The 22550-nt window shown below is 38.4% G+C and overlaps 1 protein-coding gene across 2 annotated transcripts in view; it reads right to left on the reverse strand.

Annotated features, from left to right (window-relative positions):
• Window positions 1–17059, reverse strand: part of LOC124363231 (chondroadherin-like) — a 307780-nt gene extending 290721 nt beyond the window's left edge. The window contains exon 1 of one of the 2 annotated variants that reach the window (XM_046818400.1): window positions 16954–17059. The gene's annotated coding sequence lies outside the window, so the exon portion shown is untranslated. The remainder of the gene's footprint in view (window positions 1–16953) is intronic. The other variant, XM_046818399.1, reaches the window with a different exon arrangement.
• Between the last annotated feature and the right edge of the window lie 5491 nt (window positions 17060–22550).

Genomic DNA, 22550 nt, shown 5'->3' on the forward strand with positions numbered 1-22550 from the left:
ACCTGTAGCTTGAGTTACCTTACTGTGGCAATACTTCTGTTTAGTCTGCCGCAGCTTCTTTGTGTATACAATCGGTTACGCCACACACAACAGTATTGAGGATGTTTTACGACTGACAGGCTGTAGGTAATGAGCCCTTTATACCTGTAGCTTGAGTTACCTTACTGTGGCAATACTTCTGTTTAGTCTGCCGCAGCTTCTTTGTGTATACAATCGGTTATGCCACACACAACAGTATTGAGGATGCTTTACGACTGACAGGCTGTAGGTAATGAGCCCCCTATACCTGTAGCTTGAGTTACCTTACTGTGGCAATACCTCTGTTTAGTCTGCCGCAGCTTCTTTGTGTATACAATCGGTTACGCCACACACAACAGTATTGAGGATGTTTTACGACTGACAGGCTGTAGGTAATGAGCCCTTTATACCTGTAGCTTGAGTTACCTTACTGTGGCAATACTTCTGTTTAGTCTGCCGCAGCTTCTTTGTGTATACAATCGGTTATGCCACACACAACAGTATTGAGGATGCTTTACGACTGACAGGCTGTAGGTAATGAGCCCCCTATACCTGTAGCTTGAGTTACCTTACTGTGGCAATACTTCTGTTTAGTCTGCCGCAGCTTCTTTGTGTATACAATCGGTTATGCCACACACAACAGTATTGAGGATGCTTTACGACTGACAGGCTGTAGGTAATGAGCCCCCTATACCTGTAGCTTGAGTTACCTTACTGTGGCAATACTTCTGTTTAGTCTGCCGCAGCTTCTTTGTGTATACAATCGGTTACGCCACACACAACAGTATTGAGGATGTTTTACGACTGACAGGCTGTAGGTAATGAGCCCTTTATACCTGTAGCTTGAGTTACCTTACTGTGGCAATACTTCTGTTTAGTCTGCCGCAGCTTCTTTGTGTATACAATCGGTTACGCCACACACAACAGTATTGAGGATGCTTTACGACTGACAGGCTGTAGGTAATGAGCCCCCTATACCTGTAGCTTGAGTTACCTTACTGTGGCAATACTTCTGTTTAGTCTGCCGCAGCTTCTTTGTGTATACAATCGGTTACGCCACACACAACAGTATTGAGGATGTTTTACGACTGACAGGCTGTAGGTAATGAGCCCTCTATACCTGTAGCTTGAGTTACCTTACTGTGGCAATACTTCTGTTTAGTCTGCCGCAGCTTCTTTGTGTATACAATCGGTTACGCCACACACAACAGTATTGAGGATGTTTTACGACTGACAGGCTGTAGGTAATGAGCCCCTCTATACCTGTAGCTTGAGTTACCTTACTGTGGCAATACTTCTGTTTAGTCTGCCGCAGCTTCTTTGTGTATACAATCGGTTACGCCACACACAACAGTATTGAGGATGTTTTACGACTGACAGGCTGTAGGTAATGAGCCCCCTATACCTGTAGCTTGAGTTACCTTACTGTGGCAATACCTCTGTTTAGTCTGCCGCAGCTTCTTTGTGTATACAATCGGTTACGCCACACACAACAGTATTGAGGATGTTTTACGACTGACAGGCTGTAGGTAATGAGCCCTCTATACCTGTAGCTTGAGTTACCTTACTGTGGCAATACTTCTGTTTAGTCTGCCGCAGCTTCTTTGTGTATACAATCGGTTATGCCACACACAACAGTATTGAGGATGCTTTACGACTGACAGGCTGTAGGTAATGAGCCCCCTATACCTGTAGCTTGAGTTACCTTACTGTGGCAATACTTCTGTTTAGTCTGCCACAGCTTCTTTGTGTATACAATCGGTTACGCCACACACAACAGTATTGAGGATGCTTTACGACTGACAGGCTGTAGGTAATGAGCCCTCTATACCTGTAGCTTGAGTTACCTTACTGTGGCAATACTTCTGTTTAGTCTGCCGCAGCTTCTTTGTGTATACAATCGGTTACGCCACACACAACAGTATTGAGGATGTTTTACGACTGACAGGCTGTAGGTAATGAGCCCCTATACCTGTAGCTTGAGTTACCTTACTGTGGCAATACTTCTGTTTAGTCTGCCGCAGCTTCTTTGTGTATACAATCGGTTACGCCACACACAACAGTATTGAGGATGCTTTACGACTGACAGGCTGTAGGTAATGAGCCCCCTATACCTGTAGCTTGAGTTACCTTACTGTGGCAATACTTCTGTTTAGTCTGCCGCAGCTTCTTTGTGTATACAATCGGTTACGCCACACACAACAGTATTGAGGATGCTTTACGACTGACAGGCTGTAGGTAATGAGCCCCCTATACCTGTAGCTTGAGTTACCTTACTGTGGCAATACTTCTGTTTAGTCTGCCTCAGCTTCTTTGTGTATACAATCGGTTACGCCACACACAACAGTATTGAGGATGCTTTACGACTGACAGGCTGTAGGTAATGAGCCCCCTATACCTGTAGCTTGAGTTACCTTACTGTGGCAATACTTCTGTTTAGTCTGCCACAGCTTCTTTGTGTATACAATCGGTTACGCCACACACAACAGTATTGAGGATGCTTTACGACTGACAGGCTGTAGGTAATGAGCCCCCTATACCTGTAGCTTGAGTTACCTTACTGTGGCAATACTTCTGTTTAGTCTGCCACAGCTTCTTTGTGTATACAATCGGTTACGCCACACACAACAGTATTGAGGATGTTTTACGACTGACAGGCTGTAGGTAATGAGCCCCCTATACCTGTAGCTTGAGTTACCTTACTGTGGCAATACTTCTGTTTAGTCTGCAGCAGCTTCTTTGTGTATACAATCAGTTACGCCACACACAACAGTATTAAGGATGTTTTACGACTGACAGGCTGTAGGTAATGAGCTCTCTGTAGGAAACTAAAGTAGGTTTGGATCTACTTAATTTGAGTGTTAATGCTATTTGACACATTAAAACTCAACAACACCAAACATTATATTTTGCATTTCTATTTACTTTGGGTGTGTTACAAGTGATTGGTCTATGTTAATAATTATTTCTTTATATACATAACTGTTTTTATTTATTATAATAATTTAATTATAATAATAATTTTAATAAAAGAGTTATACATATACTTAGTTTTTTTTTAATATTAGTTGGTGGCCAATGTGATTGCAGTGGTGTAGAATATGTACGATTATTTTTTTTAACAGAACTGTTGGGAAAATTCCCATTCTAATTCATAATGAAGTACTTTTTTTAATGGTAATCAATATTTCTGTATTTTTTACAAATATGTTGAAATAACTTTTCTGTTATATCAAAACCCTCACAGAACCGTGATATACAGGATGATTAGATGCGAGCAGTTCATATAATTCATACTGCAGTAGATTTCCCTGGTGGCTCTGTACTATTTACGTGACCGGTTTCTAGATCACATTACAGTATGTGTTGATGTTAAACCTATCTCTCTATTAGACTACAGGAATCAATACCGGATATGTAAACAAAGAAATTAATTCTATTTATTCTTTCAATAATCTGAATATTGAGTGCTACTGCATAACGTTACACTCAAAATTGATCGCCATAATAACTCAGACTGTTAGCACTATAGCAAGCTATAGTGAGCTCCCTTAGATTTAGTAAACTGATTTCTAGTTCACTGGGATCGCTATAATTCAATGTGATCAATACAATAACTGAGATCATTATAGTTAACTGAGATTCCTATATTTCAATGTGATTAATATAGTTAACTGGGATGGCTATAATTCAATGTGATCAATACAGTTAACTGAGATCATTATAGTTAACTGGGATCGCTATATTTCAATGTGATTAATATAGTTAACTGGGATGGCCATAATTTAATGTGATCAATATAGTTAACTGGGATCGCTATAATTCAAAGTGATCAATATACTTAACTGACATCGATATAGTTAACTGAGATCACTGTAGTTCTATGTGATCTATTTAGTTAATTGAGATCGTGATAGTTAACTGTGATCGCTTTAATTAACTTAGTTCTCTATAACTCTATGCGGTTTCTATAAAAGTAATATCTTACATAATCCATCTTTTTAAACGCTGGTATAATAGTTTCAATAAGTTTATTGTTGGAAAAGCAAACTCAGTTTCGTTGAATTAATAATTTCATAAGTTAGTAGTCTGTGACAGTTATCTCCTTTACAAAACTGTTATAACTCACATCTGCAACAACACTTGTAAAGAATATTAGGATTAATGTAGTGAAATTATAAATACTGTGATTTAACCTATTGATTAATATACGAGAACCTTAAATAATGTATAAGACAGAAACAACACTCTCAGCAGGTTTTGAAATAAAACCCGATACAGTTACGGTTGTCTAGAACGGTGTATCAAGCACGAACTGACCGAGTTGGACAAGTTAAATAGGCAACTTAAATAATGTATAAGACAGAAACAACACACTCAGCAGGTTTTGAGATAAAACCCGATACAGTTACGGTTGTCTAGAACGGTGTATCAAGCACGAACTGACCGAGTTGGACAAGTTAAATAGGCAACTTAAATAATGTATAAGTCAGAAACAACACAATTTAGCAGGTTTTGAAAATAAAACCAGATACAGTTACGGTTGTCTAGAATGGTGTATCAAGCACGAACTGACCGAATTGGACAAGTTAAATAGGCAACTTAAATAATGTATAAGACAGAAACAACACTCTAAGCAGGTTTTGAGATAAAACCCGATACAGTTACGGTTGTCTAGAACGGTGTATCAAGCACGAACTGACCGAGTTGGACAAGTTAAATAGGCAACTTAAATAATGTATAAGTCAGAAACAACACATTTAGCAGGTTTTAAAATAAAACCAGATACAGTTACGGTTGTCTAGAATGGTGTATCAAGCACGAACTGACCGAGTTGGACAAGTTAAATAGGCAACTTAAATAATGTATAAGACAGAAACAACACACTCAGCAGGTTTTGAGATAAAATCCGATACAGTTACGGTTGTCTAGAATGGTGTATCAAGCACGAACTGACCGAGTTGGACAAGTTAAATAGGCAACTTAAATAATGTATAAGACAAAAACAACACACTCAGCAGGTTTTAAAATAAAACCAGATACAGTTACGGTTGTCTAGAATGGTGTATCAAGCACGAACTGACCGAGTTGGACAAGTTAAATAGGCAACTTAAATAATGTATAAGACAGAAACAACACACTCAGCAGGTTTTGAGATAAAATCCGATACAGTTACGGTTGTCTAGAACGGTGTATCAAGCACGAACTGACCGAGTTGGACAAGTTAAATAGGCAACTTAAATAATGTATAAGACAGAAACAACACACTCAGCAGGTTTTGAGATAAAACCCGATACAGTTACGGTTGTCTAGAATGGTGTATCAAGCACGAACTGACCGAGTTGGACAAGTTAAATAGGCAACTTAAATAATGTATAAGACAGAAACAACACACTCAGCAGGTTTTAAAATAAAACCAGATACAGTTACGGTTGTCTAGAATGGTGTATCAAGCACGAACTGACCGAGTTGGACAAGTTAAATAGGCAACTTAAATAATGTATAAGACAGAAACAACACACTCAGCAGGTTTTGAGATAAAATCCGATACAGTTACGGTTGTCTAGAATGGTGTATCAAGCACGAACTGACCGAGTTGGACAAGTTAAATAGGCAACTTAAATAATGTATAAGACAGAAACAACACACTCAGCAGGTTTTGAGATAAAACCCGATACAGTTACGGTTGTCTAGAATGGTGTATCAAGCACGAACTGACCGAGTTGGACAAGTTAAATAGGCAACTTAAATAATGTATAAGACAGAAACAACACACTCAGCAGGTTTTGAGATAAAACCAGATACAGTTACGGTTGTCTAGAATGGTGTATCAAGCACGAACTGACCGAGTTGGACAAGTTAAATAGGCAACTTAAATAATGTATAAGACAGAAACAACACACTCTAAGCAGGTTTTGAGATAAAACCCGATACAGTTACGGTTGTCTAGAATGGTGTATCAAGCACGAACTGACCGAGTTGGACAAGTTAAATAGGCAACTTAAATAATGTATAAGACAGAAACAACACACTCAGCAGGTTTTAAAATAAAACCAGATACAGTTACGGTTGTCTAGAATGGTGTATCAAGCACGAACTGACCGAGTTGGACAAGTTAAATAGGCAACTTAAATAATGTATAAGACAGAAACAACACACTCAGCAGGTTTTGAGATAAAACCCGATACAGTTACGGTTGTCTAGAATGGTGTATCAAGCACGAACTGACCGAGTTGGACAAGTTAAATAGGCAACTTAAATAATGTATAAGACAGAAACAACACACTCAGCAGGTTTTGAGATAAAACCAGATACAGTTACGGTTGTCTAGAATGGTGTATCAAGCACGAACTGACCGAGTTGGACAAGTTAAATAGGCAACTTAAATAATGTATAAGACAGAAACAACACACTCAGCAGGTTTTGAGATAAAACCAGATACAGTTACGGTTGTCTAGAATGGTGTATCAAGCACGAACTGACCGAGTTGGACAAGTTAAATAGGCAACTTAAATAATGTATAAGACAGAAACAACACTCTCAGCAGGTTTTGAGATAAAACCCGATACAGTTACGGTTGTCTAGAATGGTGTATCAAGCACGAACTGACCGAGTTGGACAAGTTAAATAGGCAACTTAAATAATGTATAAGACAGAAACAACACTCTCAGCAGGTTTTGAGATAAAACCCGATACAGTTACGGTTGTCTAGAATGGTGTATCAAGCACAAACTGACCGAGTTGGACAAGTTAAATAGGCAACTTAAATAATGTATAAGACAGAAACAACACACTCAGCAGGTTTTGAGATAAAACCAGATACAGTTACGGTTGTCTAGAATGGTGTATCAAGCACGAACTGACCGAGTTGGACAAGTTAAATAGGCAACTTAAATAATGTATAAGACAGAAACAACACACTCTAAGCAGGTTTTGAGATAAAACCCGATACAGTTACGGTTGTCTAGAATGGTGTATCAAGCACGAACTGACCGAGTTGGACAAGTTAAATAGGCAACTTAAATAATGTATAAGACAGAAACAACACTCTCAGCAGGTTTTGAGATAAAACCAGATACAGTTACGGTTGTCTAGAATGGTGTATCAAGCACGAACTGACCGAGTTGGACAAGTTAAATAGGCAACTTAAATAATGTATAAGACAGAAACAACACTCTAAGCAGGTTTTGAGATAAAACCAGATACAGTTACGGTTGTCTAGAATGGTGTATCAAGCACGAACTGACCGAGTTGGACAAGTTAAATAGGCAACTTAAATAATGTATAAGACAGAAACAACACACTCAGCAGGTTTTGAGATAAAACCCGATACAGTTACGGTTGTCTAGAATGGTGTATCAAGCACGAACTGACCGAGTTGGACAAGTTAAATAGGCAACTTAAATAATGTATAAGACAGAAACAACACACTCAGCAGGTTTTGAGATAAAACCCGATACAGTTACGGTTGTCTAGAATGGTGTATCAAGCACGAACTGACCGAGTTGGACAAGTTAAATAGGCAACTTAAATAATGTATAAGACAGAAACAACACACTCAGCAGGTTTTGAGATAAAACCAGATACAGTTACGGTTGTCTAGAATGGTGTATCAAGCACGAACTGACCGAGTTGGACAAGTTAAATAGGCAACTTAAATAATGTATAAGACAGAAACAACACACTCAGCAGGTTTTGAGATAAAACCCGATACAGTTACGGTTGTCTAGAATGGTGTATCAAGCACGAACTGACCGAGTTGGACAAGTTAAATAGGCAACTTAAATAATGTATAAGACAGAAACAACACACTCAGCAGGTTTTGAGATAAAACCCGATACAGTTACGGTTGTCTAGAATGGTGTATCAAGCACGAACTGACCGAGTTGGACAAGTTAAATAGGCAACTTAAATAATGTATAAGACAGAAACAACACACTCAGCAGGTTTTGAGATAAAACCAGATACAGTTACGGTTGTCTAGAATGGTGTATCAAGCACGAACTGACCGAGTTGGACAAGTTAAATAGGCAACTTAAATAATGTATAAGACAGAAACAACACTCTAAGCAGGTTTTGAGATAAAACCAGATACAGTTACGGTTGTCTAGAATGGTGTATCAAGCACGAACTGACCGAGTTGGACAAGTTAAATAGGCAACTTAAATAATGTATAAGACAGAAACAACACACTCAGCAGGTTTTGAGATAAAAACCCGATACAGTTACGGTTGTCTAGAATGGTGTATCAAGCACGAACTGACCGAGTTGGACAAGTTAAATAGGCAACTTAAATAATGTATAAGACAGAAACAACACTCTAAGCAGGTTTTGAGATAAAACCAGATACAGTTACGGTTGTCTAGAATGGTGTATCAAGCACGAACTGACCGAGTTAGGACAAGTTAAATAGGCAACTTAAATAATGTATAAGACAGAAACAACACACACTCAGCAGGTTTTGAGATAAAACCCGATACAGTTACGGTTGTCTAGAACGGTGTATCAAGCACGAACTGACCGAGTTGGACAAGTTAAATAGGCAACTTAAATAATGTATAAGACAGAAACAACACACTCAGCAGGTTTTGAGATAAAACCCGATACAGTTACGGTTGTCTAGAATGGTGTATCAAGCACGAACTGACCGAGTTGGACAAGTTAAATAGGCAACTTAAATAATGTATAAGACAGAAACAACACTCTAAGCAGGTTTTGAGATAAAACCAGATACAGTTACGGTTGTCTAGAATGGTGTATCAAGCACAAACTGACCGAGTTGGGCAAGTTAAATAGGCAACTTAAATAATGTATAAGACAGAAGTAACACTCTAAGCAGGTTTTGAGATAAAACCCGACACAGTTACGGTTGTCTAGAATGGTGTATCAAGCACAAACTGACCGAGTTGGGCAAGTTAAATAGGCAACTTAAATAATGTATAAGACAGAAGTAACACTCTAAGCAGGTTTTGAGATAAAACCAGATACAGTTACGGTTGTCTAGAATGGTGTATCAAGCACGAACTGACCGAGTTGGACAAGTTAAATAGGCAACTTAAATAATGTATAAGACAGAAGTAACACTCTAAGCAGGTTTTGAGATAAAACCCGATACAGTTACGGTTGTCTAGAATGGTGTATCAAGCACAAACTGACCGAGTTGGGCAAGTTAAATAGGCAACTTAAATAATGTATAAGACAGAAGTAACACTCTAAGCAGGTTTTGAGATAAAACCAGATACAGTTACGGTTGTCTAGAATGGTGTATCAAGCACGAACTGACCGAGTTGGACAAGTTAAATAGGCAAAGTGTTGGTTTAGGTTGAACCGCAAGTCTGTTATTGTAACTTGGTTTATGGTAGTTCGCCTCCTCCTTCCTGCAGCGTCTTATCAGGCTTTCTTGTTGCCACAGTCCCACATTATACTGAAAACTTCACACAACCCCTCTGACAACAATATATCGGAAGAAGATAAACCATGTTTTATCGAATGAACAAGTTGTGTGATTAATCGCCTACATTAGTTATTATAATTTTTGGATTTATTTTGTTTCTGTAGCAGAGCAGTTGGATGTTTATCTTTATACATTTTTCTTGAAAATCGTTCTTATACTGACACGGCACCCTTAACATTTAAGCATGGGAAATTTAAAAATTCAGACGAATTTCACATGAAAAGTTAAATATTGACGTGGTAGCACACATTGCACACATATATTTTGTAAGAAAATATGTATTAAGGTTGTAATGTTGAAAATAATAAATGAAATAAGATATAAAAATATAAGGTATTTTTTGTAAAATATTTCGGACTAATATTAGGTTTCATGTCTTGTGGAAATGATTTGATCGCCATTTAACTTGAGTTAATAAAGTTGAGAGAAAGCAGGCGATTGCAACGATCGTGGTCGGAATGGCCACATTTGGCAGCGGGCCCAGCCACATTACAGGCGGTTAGAGGGGATCTCGGTTTTTATACCTGGCCACATTATCCCACCCGCTTACAGTAGATAGGATCGGACCTAGCTTCGACCCACATATTTTTGTCCAAGTGTTGGCATAAAGTTATATAGTAACTACACTGTAATCGTGAGTATTCGCTTTCGCATTGTGATCTAGACTCGGGTTTCCAAAAGTCAGCTCTATGTTATATGTTGTAAAAAAATATTGATATTTTCTTTTGCTCCAGTCGTATATGTTATTCCAAAGCAAATGTAAAGTACAATTTAGTGTAGTGTTGAGTTTATGGAAAGTACGCCTTTAATTAACAACACAGTTTCAGCACTACTCCACACTTCTACTAAACTACGCTACACGTCTAAAGTAGGATGAAATCACTTTCGTAATTCTTTCTAACGTAACCAAGCCTCAAGCGTACACAATCCATATTGAAATAATGGAATAATGAATATTCGTTGGAATGGATAAGCACCTCGTCTTATTTTAACTTATTGTTACCAAAGTTTCACAGAAGCATTATTATACGTATTTTAGAAATATTAAATATTACAGTATTACAATATGAATACATAAATAGACACTTCTCAATTGAAAAACCGACCGCTTCGTGACACCTGCAAAGAACATGGGTAAACGCCCATTTGTTGTTAGTGATAATATTCAACTATACAATATTAACATACACATTAGTAAATAAAATTGGTTTCTGTGCCAATATTTTACAAAACGTTTTAGTAATTACATTTGCCTGACATGTATAAAACTTAAAATATTTATAAATATAATGCTACTTAGGCTTTAACAATTCAAAATTGGAACTGAATAAAGGTGAGTAAATAAAATAACTTGTTGTAAAAATGTCAAAGAATTTCAGAAATTCCTAAAGGGAAGTTGCAATGTCAGACATTACTGACGACAAGGCGGTTAGTTGTGTGCAGCGCAATAGTTCAGCATACTGTAGAGTACAAATAGCCCAGCCAGTTGGGACGAAGGTCAGTCAGTACTGACGACGAGCCGGTTAGTTGTGTGCTGCGCAATAGTTCAGCATACTGTAGAGTACAAATAGCCCAGCCAGTTGGGACGAAGGCCAGTCAGTACTGACGACAAGGCGGTTAGTTGTGTGCTGCGCAATAGTTCAGCATACTGTAGAGTACAAATAGCCTAGCCAGTTGGGACGAAGGCCAGTCAGTACTGACGACAAGGCGGTTAGTTGTGTGCTGCGCAATAGTTCAGCATACTGTAGAGTACAAATAGCCCAGCCAGTTGGGACGAAGGCCAGTCAGTACTGACGACAAGGCGGTTAGTTGTGTGCTGCGCAATAGTTCAGCATACTGTAGAGTACAAATAGCCTAGCCAGTTGAGACGAAGATCAAATCAAATCAAATCAGCTTTATTGCAGCGACAATATTACAATGTATAGCAAACGTCACAGATTTTAATCTAAAATTTCTTACATTCATGCCACAAAATTCTCATTTACACATACAATTTTACACTTATAGGTTATGTTCAGGGCGTGTAAGGTGTCTGGCGTGTATTGTGTTACAGAGTATAGTGTGGTTAGTAGTGACAGAGGTGTAGGTTATGTTCAGGGCGTGTAAGGTGTTTGGCGTGTATTGTGTTACAGATTATGGTGTGGTTAGTAGTGACAGAGGTGTAGGTTATGTTCAGGGCGTGTAAGGTGTCTGGCGTGTATTGTGTTACAGATTATGGTGTGGTTATTAGTGACAGAGGTGTAGGTTATGTTCAGGGCGTGTAAGGTGTCTGGCGTGTATTGTGTTACAGATTATAGTGTGGTTATTAGTGACAGAGGTGTAGGTTATGTTCAGGGCGTGTAAGGTGTCTGGCGTGTATTGTGTTACAGATTTATGGTGTGGTTATTAGTGACAGAGGTGTAGGTTATGTTCAGGGCGTGTAAGGTGTCTGGCGTGTATTGTGTTACAGATTATAGTGTGGTTATTAGTGACAGAGGTGTAGGTTATGTTCAGGGCGTGTAAGGTGTCTGGCGTGTATTGTGTTACAGATTATGTTGTGGTTAGTAGTGACAGAGGTGTAGGTTATGTTCAGGGCGTGTAAGGTGTCTGGCGTGTATTGTGTTACAGATTATGTTGTGGTTAGTAGTGACAGAGGTGTAGGTTATGTTCAGGGCGTGTAAGGTGTCTGGCGTGTATTGTGTTACAGATTATGGTGTGGTTAGTAGTGACAGAGGTGTAGGTTATGTTCAGGGCGTGTAAGGTTTCTGGCGTGTATTGTGTTACAGATTATCATGGTTATTAATAACAGAGGTGTAGGTTATGCTCAGGGCGTTTAAGGTGTCTTGCGTGTATTGTGTTACAGATTATAGTGTGGTTAGTAGTGACAGAGGTGTAGGTTATGTTCAGGGCGTGTAAGGTGTCTGGCGTGTATTGTGTTACAGATTATGGTGTGGTTATTAGTGACAGAGGCTTTCCCAAAATGTTGGTGTACGTAGGATTAGTGAATACTGCTTATACTTAGCTGCATTATTTTAGGTGATCGCTGCAAATATTTACTAGTTTTGTAGACCTGAGAGCTTTTTTTGACTCCATTTTAGTGTACAAAAGTTTGAGACGATACTTTAATACATTACAACTTTTGCAGATTATAGCTGGTAAGAATTTGAAATACAATTAAGATACGATATGAATGCAAAACTGATATTAGTCTTTTAACGAAGAGCTAATTTGCATTATACTAGTGCATTCATGGTTTTTAGGAAATTCGATAGAAAAATGTTTTCTAAGAAAAAAGTATCCTTCGGCAGCCGGCAGCCGCGCTAGTTTCCGTGGATCTCGGAAAGGAGAGTATCAAAAGAGCTAAGAAATTAAATTAAAAATAATTGTTCGATCATGTGTTTTAGCTAAACACATTTGACATCCCTGTATATTTGGGCGTCCGCGTGTAGCCATTACATGTTAGCAGTCAGACATGAAATCCCTGTATACTTAGACAGCCGCGTGTGGCCATAACATGTTAGCAGTCAGTTATAACATCCATATATATATATATAATATATATATATATATATATATATATATATATATATATATATATATATATATATGGATGTTATAACTGACTGCTAACATGTTATGGCCACACGCGGCTGTCTAAGTATATATATGAACGTCCGCGTGTGGCTATAAAATTTTAGCAGCTAGATATAACATCCTTATATACTTGACCATGCGCGTTTGGCTATAACATGTTGGCAGTCATACATAACATCCCTGTATACTAGGACATCCGCGTGTGGCCATAACATGTTAGAAGTCAGACATGACATCCCTGTATACTTCCGCGTGTGGCCATAACATGTTAGCAGTCAGTTATAACATCCTTATATATATGAACGTCCGCGTGTGGCTATAAAATGTTAGCAGCTAGACATAACATCCTTATATACTTGAACGTCCGAGTGTGGCTATAACATGTTGGCAGTCATACATAACATCCCTTATATACTAGGACGTCCGCGTGTGGCCATAACATGTTAGAAGTCAGACATGACATCCCTGTATATACTTCCGCGTGTGGCCATAACATGTTAGCAGTCAGACATAACATCCTTATATACATGAACGTCCGCATGTGGCTATAACATGTTGGCAGTCATACATAACATCCCTGTATACTAGGACATCCGCGTGTGGCCATAACATGTTAGCAGTCAGACATAACATCCTTATATACATGAACGTCCGCATGTGGCTATAACATGTTGGCAGTCATACATAACATCCCTGTATACTAGGACATCCGCGTGTGGCCATAACATGTTAGCAGTCAGACATAACATCCTTATATATATGAACGTCCGCGTTTTGGCTATAAAATGTTAGCAGCTAGATATAACATCCTTATATACTTGAACGTCCGCGTGTGGCTATAACATGTTGGCAGTCATACATAACATACCTGTATACTAGGACATCCGCGTGTGGCCATAACATGTTAGAAGTCAGACATGACATCCCTGTATACTTCCGCGAGTGTGGCCATAACATGTTAGCAGTCAGACATAACATCCTTATATACTTGAACGTCCGCGTGTGGCTATAAAATGTTAGCAGCTAGACATAACATCCTTATATACCTGAACGTCCGCGTGTGGCTATAAAATGTTAGCAGCTAGACATAACATCCTTATATACTTGAACGTCAGCGTTTGGCTATAACATGTTGGCAGTCATACATAACATCCCTGTATACTAGGACATCCGCGTGTGGCCATAACATGTTAGAAGTCAGACATGACATCCCTGTATACTTCCACGTGTGGCCATAACATGTTAGCAGCCAGACATAACATACATTGTACACTATTTACGGGTGTCCGAGTGTGGTCATTGGCTTTCTGCTAAGTGTGGTAATATAAATATCTAACAGTATATGAAGAGAAAGGAACTGAAAAGAATATAACAAAATGGATATGTGTAGAATATGGAAAAATATTGTATTAATCTCCAATAAATGGTAGGTAATATTGTGAAAATTGTGAAAGGCGTCATAAATGACAAACGAGCAGATAAAACTAGTATTAATTTGAATTAAACAGGTTCGATACATGCTGATGAGTCAACGAATGAAGTATCCTACACTCCAAATATCAATGATCGACTGTCAATGACTGTAACGGAAATATATCGAAAACTCTTAAAACCAGTGATGAATCAGGACAATTATAAGTGGAGCGAAGTGATTTCCTAAACTGCCTAAGTTGACTGAACATAAAGTTTCCAAAACCATATAAATAGCCAAAGGTACGAGAAGTAAAACGAATAATAAGTGGAAAAATATACTTAGTCCGTATATATGTGCTACAAATTCTGAGAGTTCTCTATTAGTCAAAATCTACATGGCCGTGGCTTAAAGAAAAAGCACAAATGCTGGTGATAAAAACGCCTGCCTATATCTCGGTCGAGTTAAAAAGGATACGAGTGCCGAATCGGTAATTCCTTAAATCCTATTTTAACTGTTGTTCCACTCAGTATGACAAGCTGGGGGCCCTGTAACCCTTCTGAAATTGTAAAGATAATAGTAAAATTTAAACTTCAAACTCCCGTGATGTTTATGGTGTGTCGGTGGCAGATGCATCATGTCCTGTAGCCTAGGATCTTGCCAGAATAATGAATGCCGGTCTGAGCAAAGTGATGTTCCTTGCTGTATGGAAGTTGTCGAGAACGGTACCAGTTTTTAAAAAGGGAAATTCTAAATCAATGACAAGTTATACACTTAAATCGATCAGCCCTGCCTTTAGATATACGACACTCATATTAAATCAATCACAGCGTTTCAAGCACAACATGGACTCAGGAGTGGCAGGTCAACGATGCCAGCTATGGCACAATAATTAGTTTCCAAAATATTGGATATGTTTGAGGTAGAAAGTTTCCAACGATATTCTTATCGATAAGCTCTACGTAAATGAAATAAAAATTCCTTAGCAAATTTCCGTTCTTACCTATACAGTAGAAAGTGTCATGTCAGTTGGAGCAGACTCGAAACCACTACCTATGAAACATGGTGTCCAGCAGAGTTAGGATTTGGGTCCTGTTCTCTTCTAAGTAACTTAATAATAAACGACCTAGGGCTTTAAGGTAATTACTAGGTGTTACTCTTTGGTGACGATACGACCATATATAATGGAGGAGACACGCCAAATTCTGCAAGGACATCTGCGTTGGCCTCTTTTGAAAACGTAAAGAGCTGATTCGTCAGTAGGTTATTCAATAATAGACTGAGCCTCAACGAAAGCGAAATTCAGGAAATTGTCTGTGCCCTGAACTGTTCGGAAACTCAAGTTCTAGGTAAAGTTGAAGACCATTGTAGACCTATATTTGTGAGACTGGGAATCCTGACTATCTATAGCCATTATACCATCATGTTTGCTGTATGTTAGCGATAACCTGGACCACTTTTCCTTGATAAATGAGATACATACCCATATCACCGCGGGAGGCTGAACCTTAGCTGACAGCTAAGCAACAAAAGGCCTGCTTCTCTGTTCTCGGTGCTACGCTATAAAATGTCTTATTATACGAAGTTAAGGCGTTAGACGTACGTCTGATTAGACCTAAAGTCTAACCCACTCTACTCTGTAGAGGAATATATTGATGTCGACCTGGGACACATAAACACCAACACACAGTCTATCCAGCTTTGCATAATGCAAATATTAGTATTATTCATTGCTGACAGTCTATCTAGCTTCGCTGGTTACTTTTAAGGTATAGAATCACAGGATGAACTCCATAGCTAAAGATTACATCCGTGAATCAATAGCTTAAAGGTGGAAATTCTGGAAATTATGAATAATCCCAATGTGGATGATAAGCTTTGCTATAAATGGCATTTGAGTCCCCTCAACTACATACTCACAGATGCACTCTTTAGCTATGGAGTGCGTCGGGTTACTATTGACATTGTGCTTGTGGTGGTTTCCTGGAATTTGACAATTGTACTTCTCAATTACAGATTAACATATATAATTTCTACCTGTGATTTTGAACATGTAAATCTCAAGTATTAAAGAGGCTACCTAAAAACGTTTGTTTCAAAATTATTTCATTTACAAAACGATATAGAGAGTTCTGCATATATAATAACCGCGTATGTAACAAAAATATATATATAGATATATATATAGCGACAAAACCTCCTTGTATTATCATTCTATAAAATGGCATTCTCTAACTTTGCTGCTAATTATGTAAAATGTACAAAATGTTCAGATATCTTATAGGTAGCACTTTACCATTAATTTGCTTAACGAATAAACTAGGTATTTATATAATATTTTTAAGTTACAGATGTACACCAAAATTTCGCTCCCTCGTTACAGTTCTTGCCATTACATTTATCTACAGTATAAACATGAGCTGTAAACAGTGATCAGGCTCCGTTGTACGTTGAGTACTGGTTACCTCCACCTTCACTATCACTGTAGATGACTCACCTGGTGATGGTATCACTAGAGGCAGACCACTGTCGGCGACTGACACTCACGCCACCACCGTCGCGACGCTATGCCGTATGCCACCCGCGACGTCGACGGCCACAGACTGCGGACGAGATGCCGCGGCATCGGCTGCTCCAGACAGTGAGATGCGTGCGCACCCTCGCCCGCACGCGCTCTCCCGTGCACCACCCCTAATTGTGTTTACACCGCTATATTACGGCGGTATATTGTAGGGTGAATCACTGCCTACGGGACCACGGTCGGCTGACTTAATTTTATTTATTCTTTATTCTCGTAATTTTCATGAGCTTATTTTTCATCGCAATGAATCGTACTCCCCCGCCTTTCTCATAATCTATGATAGCAATTTTTTTAACTACTAAAATTGTAATGTCTGTGGAAACTGTTTTGATTAGAAACAATGACTTCATAGAATTAAAAGTACAAAATAAAGACAAATAATATTTTATTTTATAATTTGTACACCACAGTAAATCATGAATATTCATCTGCGTAATAAAGTTTTCGTAAACACACTGGTATCTTAGTGAATCAATTATATTCGTCAATTTCATATTTTAATTTATTCTAATAATAACCTTAACTTAATTATTATTATTCTTAAAATATTTATTTTAATAGAACTAACTCTCCCTCCTTTCATTGCAAGTTAAGCATTTCACATGATCGTAATATATCGTATACATAACTTTTAACTACCTACATATTTTATCAAACCAATCATGAGGTAAGTGTCAGTGGCGTAGAAAGGAGGGGTGTTCAGGAGTTCTGCTTTATACAAGGCTTTATTATTGATTTATTGACTATAACGTGCACTGTGATATGAGAGTGGTGATAAGCCAACTTTGTACCTGTTTGTCGTTGATATCTGAGCAGAGAGTCAGTTATACTGTTGTGTATCAACTCTCGCGTTTATTTAGCAGTGGAGTGTGATATGAGACTTTGGTGATATGTCCTAGTTTGTTAGAGCAATTTTAATTCCTGCTAGACGGTGTTATCTGTGCGGAAAGTTATGTACCAACTCTCTAGTGCAGCTAACAGTGGAGTGTGATATGAGACTTTGGTGATATGTACGGTTTGTTAGAGCAAGTCTAATTCCTGCTAGACGGTGATATCTGTGCGGAAAGTCATGTACCAACTCTCTAGTCCAGTTAACAGTGGAGTGTGATATGAGAATCTGTTGATATGTCCTAGTTTATTAGAGCAAGTCTAATTCCTGCTAGACGGTGATATCTGTGCGGAAAGTCATGTACCAACTCTCTAGTCCAGTTAACAGTGGAGTGTGATATGAGACTCTGTTGATATGTCCTAGTTTATTAGAGCAAGTCTAATTCCTGCTAGACGGTGATATCTGTGCGGAAAGTCATGTACCAACTCTCTAGTCCAGTTAACAGTGGAGTGTGATATGAGACTCTGTTGATATGTCCTAGTTTATTAGAGCAAGTCTAATTCCTGCTAGACGGTGATATCTGTGCGGAAAGTCATGTACCAACTCTCTAGTCCAGTTAACAGTGGAGTGTGATATGAGACTCTGTTGATATGTCCTAGTTTATTAGAGCAAGTCTAATTCCTGCTAGACGGTGATATCTGTGCGGAAAGTCATGTACCAACTCTCTAGTCCAGTTAACAGTGGAGTGTGATATGAGACTTTGGTGATATGTCCTAGTTTATTAGAGCAAGTCTAATTCCTGCTAGACGGTGATATCTGTGCGGAAAGTCATGTACCAACTCTCTAGTCCAGTTAACAGTGGAGTGTGATATGAGACTCTGTTGATATGTCCTAGTTTATTAGAGCAAGTCTAATTCCTGCTAGACGGTGATATCTGTGCGGAAAGTCATGTACCAACTCTCTAGTCCAGTTAACAGTGGAGTGTGATATGAGACTCTGTTGATATGTCCTAGTTTATTAGAGCAAGTCTAATTCCTGCTAGACGGTGATATCTGTGCGGAAAGTCATGTACCAACTCTCTAGTCCAGTTAACAGTGGAGTGTGATATGAGACTCTGTTGATATGTCCTAGTTTATTAGAGCAAGTCTAATTCCTGCTAGACGGTGATATCTGTGCGGAAAGTCATGTACCAACTCTCTAGTCCAGTTAACAGTGGAGTGTGATATGAGACTCTGTTGATATGTCCTAGTTTATTAGAGCAAGTCTAATTCCTGCTAGACGGTGATATCTGTGCGGAAAGTCATGTACCAACTCTCTAGTCCAGTTAACAGTGGAGTGTGATATGAGACTCTGTTGATATGTCCTAGTTTATTAGAGCAAGTCTAATTCCTGCTAGACGGTGATATCTGTGCGGAAAGTCATGTACCAACTCTCTAGTACAGTTAACAGTGGAGTGTGATATGAGACTCTGTTGATATGTCCTAGTTTATTAGAGCAAGTCTAATTCCTGCTAGACGGTGATATCTGTGCGGAAAGTCATGTACCAACTCTCTAGTACAGTTAACAGTGGAGTGTGATATGAGACTCTGTTGATATGTCCTAGTTTATTAGAGCAAGTCTAATTCCTGCTAGACGGTGATATCTGTGCGGAAAGTCATGTACCAACTCTCTAGTACAGTTAACAGTGGAGTGTGATATGAGACTCTGTTGATATGTCCTAGTGTATTAGAGCAAGTCTAATTCCTGCTAGACGGTGTTATCTGTGCGGAAAGTCATGTACCAACTCTCTAGTACAGTTAACAGTGGAGTGTGATATAAGACTTTGTTGATATGTCCTAGTTTGATAGAGGACGTTTAATTCCTGGTTACCGGTGATATATATGCAAAAGGACATATATCAACTCTCAGGTCCAGTTAACAGTGGAGTGTGATATGAGACTTTGGTGATATTTCCTAGTTTTATAGAGCAAGTTTAATTCCTGCTTGCCGGTGATATCTGTGCGGAAAGTTATGTATGACAATGCCTTGAAGGCCAATACTTTGTTTCTCAGTATATGTATGTATGTATGTGTGGCATGAATGTTAATATGTCAATGTCAGCCATTACTAATATACACTGCAATCGCGTGCTATGCAGAAGATTATTTTGCTATGTAAGTGCTTTGCATTTAAATTTGTTGTATATTTGTATTGAATATGATTTAATGTGTGCATATTTATGAGAAATAGTTTATTCTATTCTATTCTAGTTCAATTAAAAGTGGAGTGTGATACGAGACTCTGTTGTGTTTCAATGTTCTCCTCTAGTTACCGGTGGAGTATGATATTGCTATACTGTTGTGTATTAACTGTCACGTCTAGTTTACATTTAAGTGTGATGTGAGACTTTAGTGATAAGTACCACTTTGTTAGATGAGGTTTAATTCCTTCTTGCCAGTGATATCTGAACAGAGAGTGGCCTATACTGTTGTGTTTCAATGTTCTGCTCTAGTTAACGGTGGAGTATGATATTGCTATACTGTTGTGTATTAGCTGTCACGTCTTGTTTACATTTAAGTGTGATGTGAGACTTTAGTGATAAGTACCACTTTGTTAGATGAGGTTTAATTCCTTCTTGCCAGTGATATCTGAACAGAGAGTGGCCTATACTGTTGTGTTTCAATGTTCTCCTCTAGTTAACGGTGGAGTATGATATTGCTATACTGTTGTGTATGTATTAACTGTCACGTCTTGTTTACATTTAAGTGTGATGTGAGACTTTAGTGATAAGTACCACTTTGTTAGATGAGGTTTAATTCCTTCTTGCCAGTGATATCTGAACAGAGAGTGGCCTATACTGTTGTGTTTCAATGTTCTGCTCTAGTTAACGGTGGAGTATGATATTGCTATACTGTTGTGTATTAGCTGTCACGTCTTGTTTACATTTAAGTGTGATGTGAGACTCTGGTGATAAGTACCACTTTGTTAGATGAGGTTTAATTCGTGCTTGACAGTGATATCTGAGCAGAGAGTGTCCTATACTGTTGTGTTTCATTGTTCTCATCTTGTTAACGGTAGAGTATGTTATTGCTATACTGTTGTGTATTAACTGTCACTTCTAGTTTACATTTAAGTGTGATGTGACACATTCTTTAGTCCTGTAGTTTATTAAACTTCTTGATTTGATATTCTGTAGTTTTATCTAGGTATACACATACGTAATATGAAAATAAAATTGAACAGTGACTTATTTGGATATTAAATGGCCTATTTGTTTGCCAAAACATCATATAATATCCTGGGTTCATAATATCTGTCCTTCTGAGAATAAAATTTTAATCTTTCATAGTCATTTATAATCAAAAGCATGATCATCGCGTAAGTAAGATACTGTTAATGAATACAATATTTTGAAGAATTGTATATAATTACGAGCATATTCAGTAAATAATATGGTATACTGCACCACGAAACTTGCCTTATCATTTATAAATTGTCAGATTATTGAACATTTTACTGTTATAATAGCTGTTTCAGTTAACTTTTTAAATAACAGCTATTTATTATTTTGTTTATAATGTTAAAAATGTGTTTCTAGGTATTACCCCCGGACAACCAAAACAGAATTTTTATTTACGCCACTGACTCTCATCGCCGTAAATATTTCCTATATTATCAACCAAAATTCTTCGGATGTTTATGTATTATCTGAAGTACATTTAAAATTAATGGTACAGTTAAAAAGATGGAAATGGCACGCTCTAGAACAGTACATAGAGCTAGTGCAAATGTTAAGTTTAGCTGCAATTCATCTTTCAATTAGACGGCGTCCTGACTGGACGGCAAGAGGGCCACGATGTGTGTCCACACTGAGCGGCAGGAGGGCGACGATGTGTCTCCACACTGGGCGGCAAGAGGGCCACGATGTGTGTCCACACTGAGCGGCAGGAGGACGACGATGTGTACCCACACTGGGCGGCAGGAGGGCGACGATGTGTCTCCACACTGGGCGGTAAGAGGGCGACGATGTGTGTCCACACTGGACGGCAACTCATCACTTGTGAACACTCAAGCGGCTGTGGTGGATATTTTATACGGAAAGAAGCTCTCCCTAACAGTACTCAGATACTTAACAAATCTTTTTACTCGGTGTCTTTATCGTATCATCCATCATTGTTACTAATAAGACAACGTAAATATGTGGGAATTTTATTTAAATTTTATTTGACCATAAATCTGTATACTGTAGTTGCTCCTACGACAGAGACGGACTTATGTATGAAGTTCAAATTCTCTAGTACCTTTCTAGCAAGTGTTATCGCACATACTAGAAGACATTAACACGTTTTAAGCAAATTTTCGAGTCTATAATCTCCTGAATTTTTATCATTTGAAACTTTTGAATCGTAAGAGCTCCAAGAACTCTCAGTTGGTCGGTTCTCTGGAAGTTCCTGGCCTGGAGGTCTCGTCTAAGCGGGCTATAGCAGTTTCTGCACACTCAAAGTTTTTGAGCTTTCTGAATATCTGGACGCCTGAATTATTTCAACGTTTACAAGTTTCCCGCCTGTGGAGGTTATGATCTTTGGGAACGTCTTATCACTAGAAACTTTTCGCATCTTAAAGATTTGACTCTGGAGGGCCCTAATACCGTGAAGGTTCTTGCCTGCAGAATAAACAAAACTACGAAAGGCTCTCTATATGTGAC

The sequence above is a fragment of the Homalodisca vitripennis genome, chromosome 5, assembly GCF_021130785.1.
Source record: "Homalodisca vitripennis isolate AUS2020 chromosome 5, UT_GWSS_2.1, whole genome shotgun sequence".
Classification (NCBI taxonomy): domain Eukaryota; kingdom Metazoa; phylum Arthropoda; class Insecta; order Hemiptera; family Cicadellidae; genus Homalodisca; species Homalodisca vitripennis.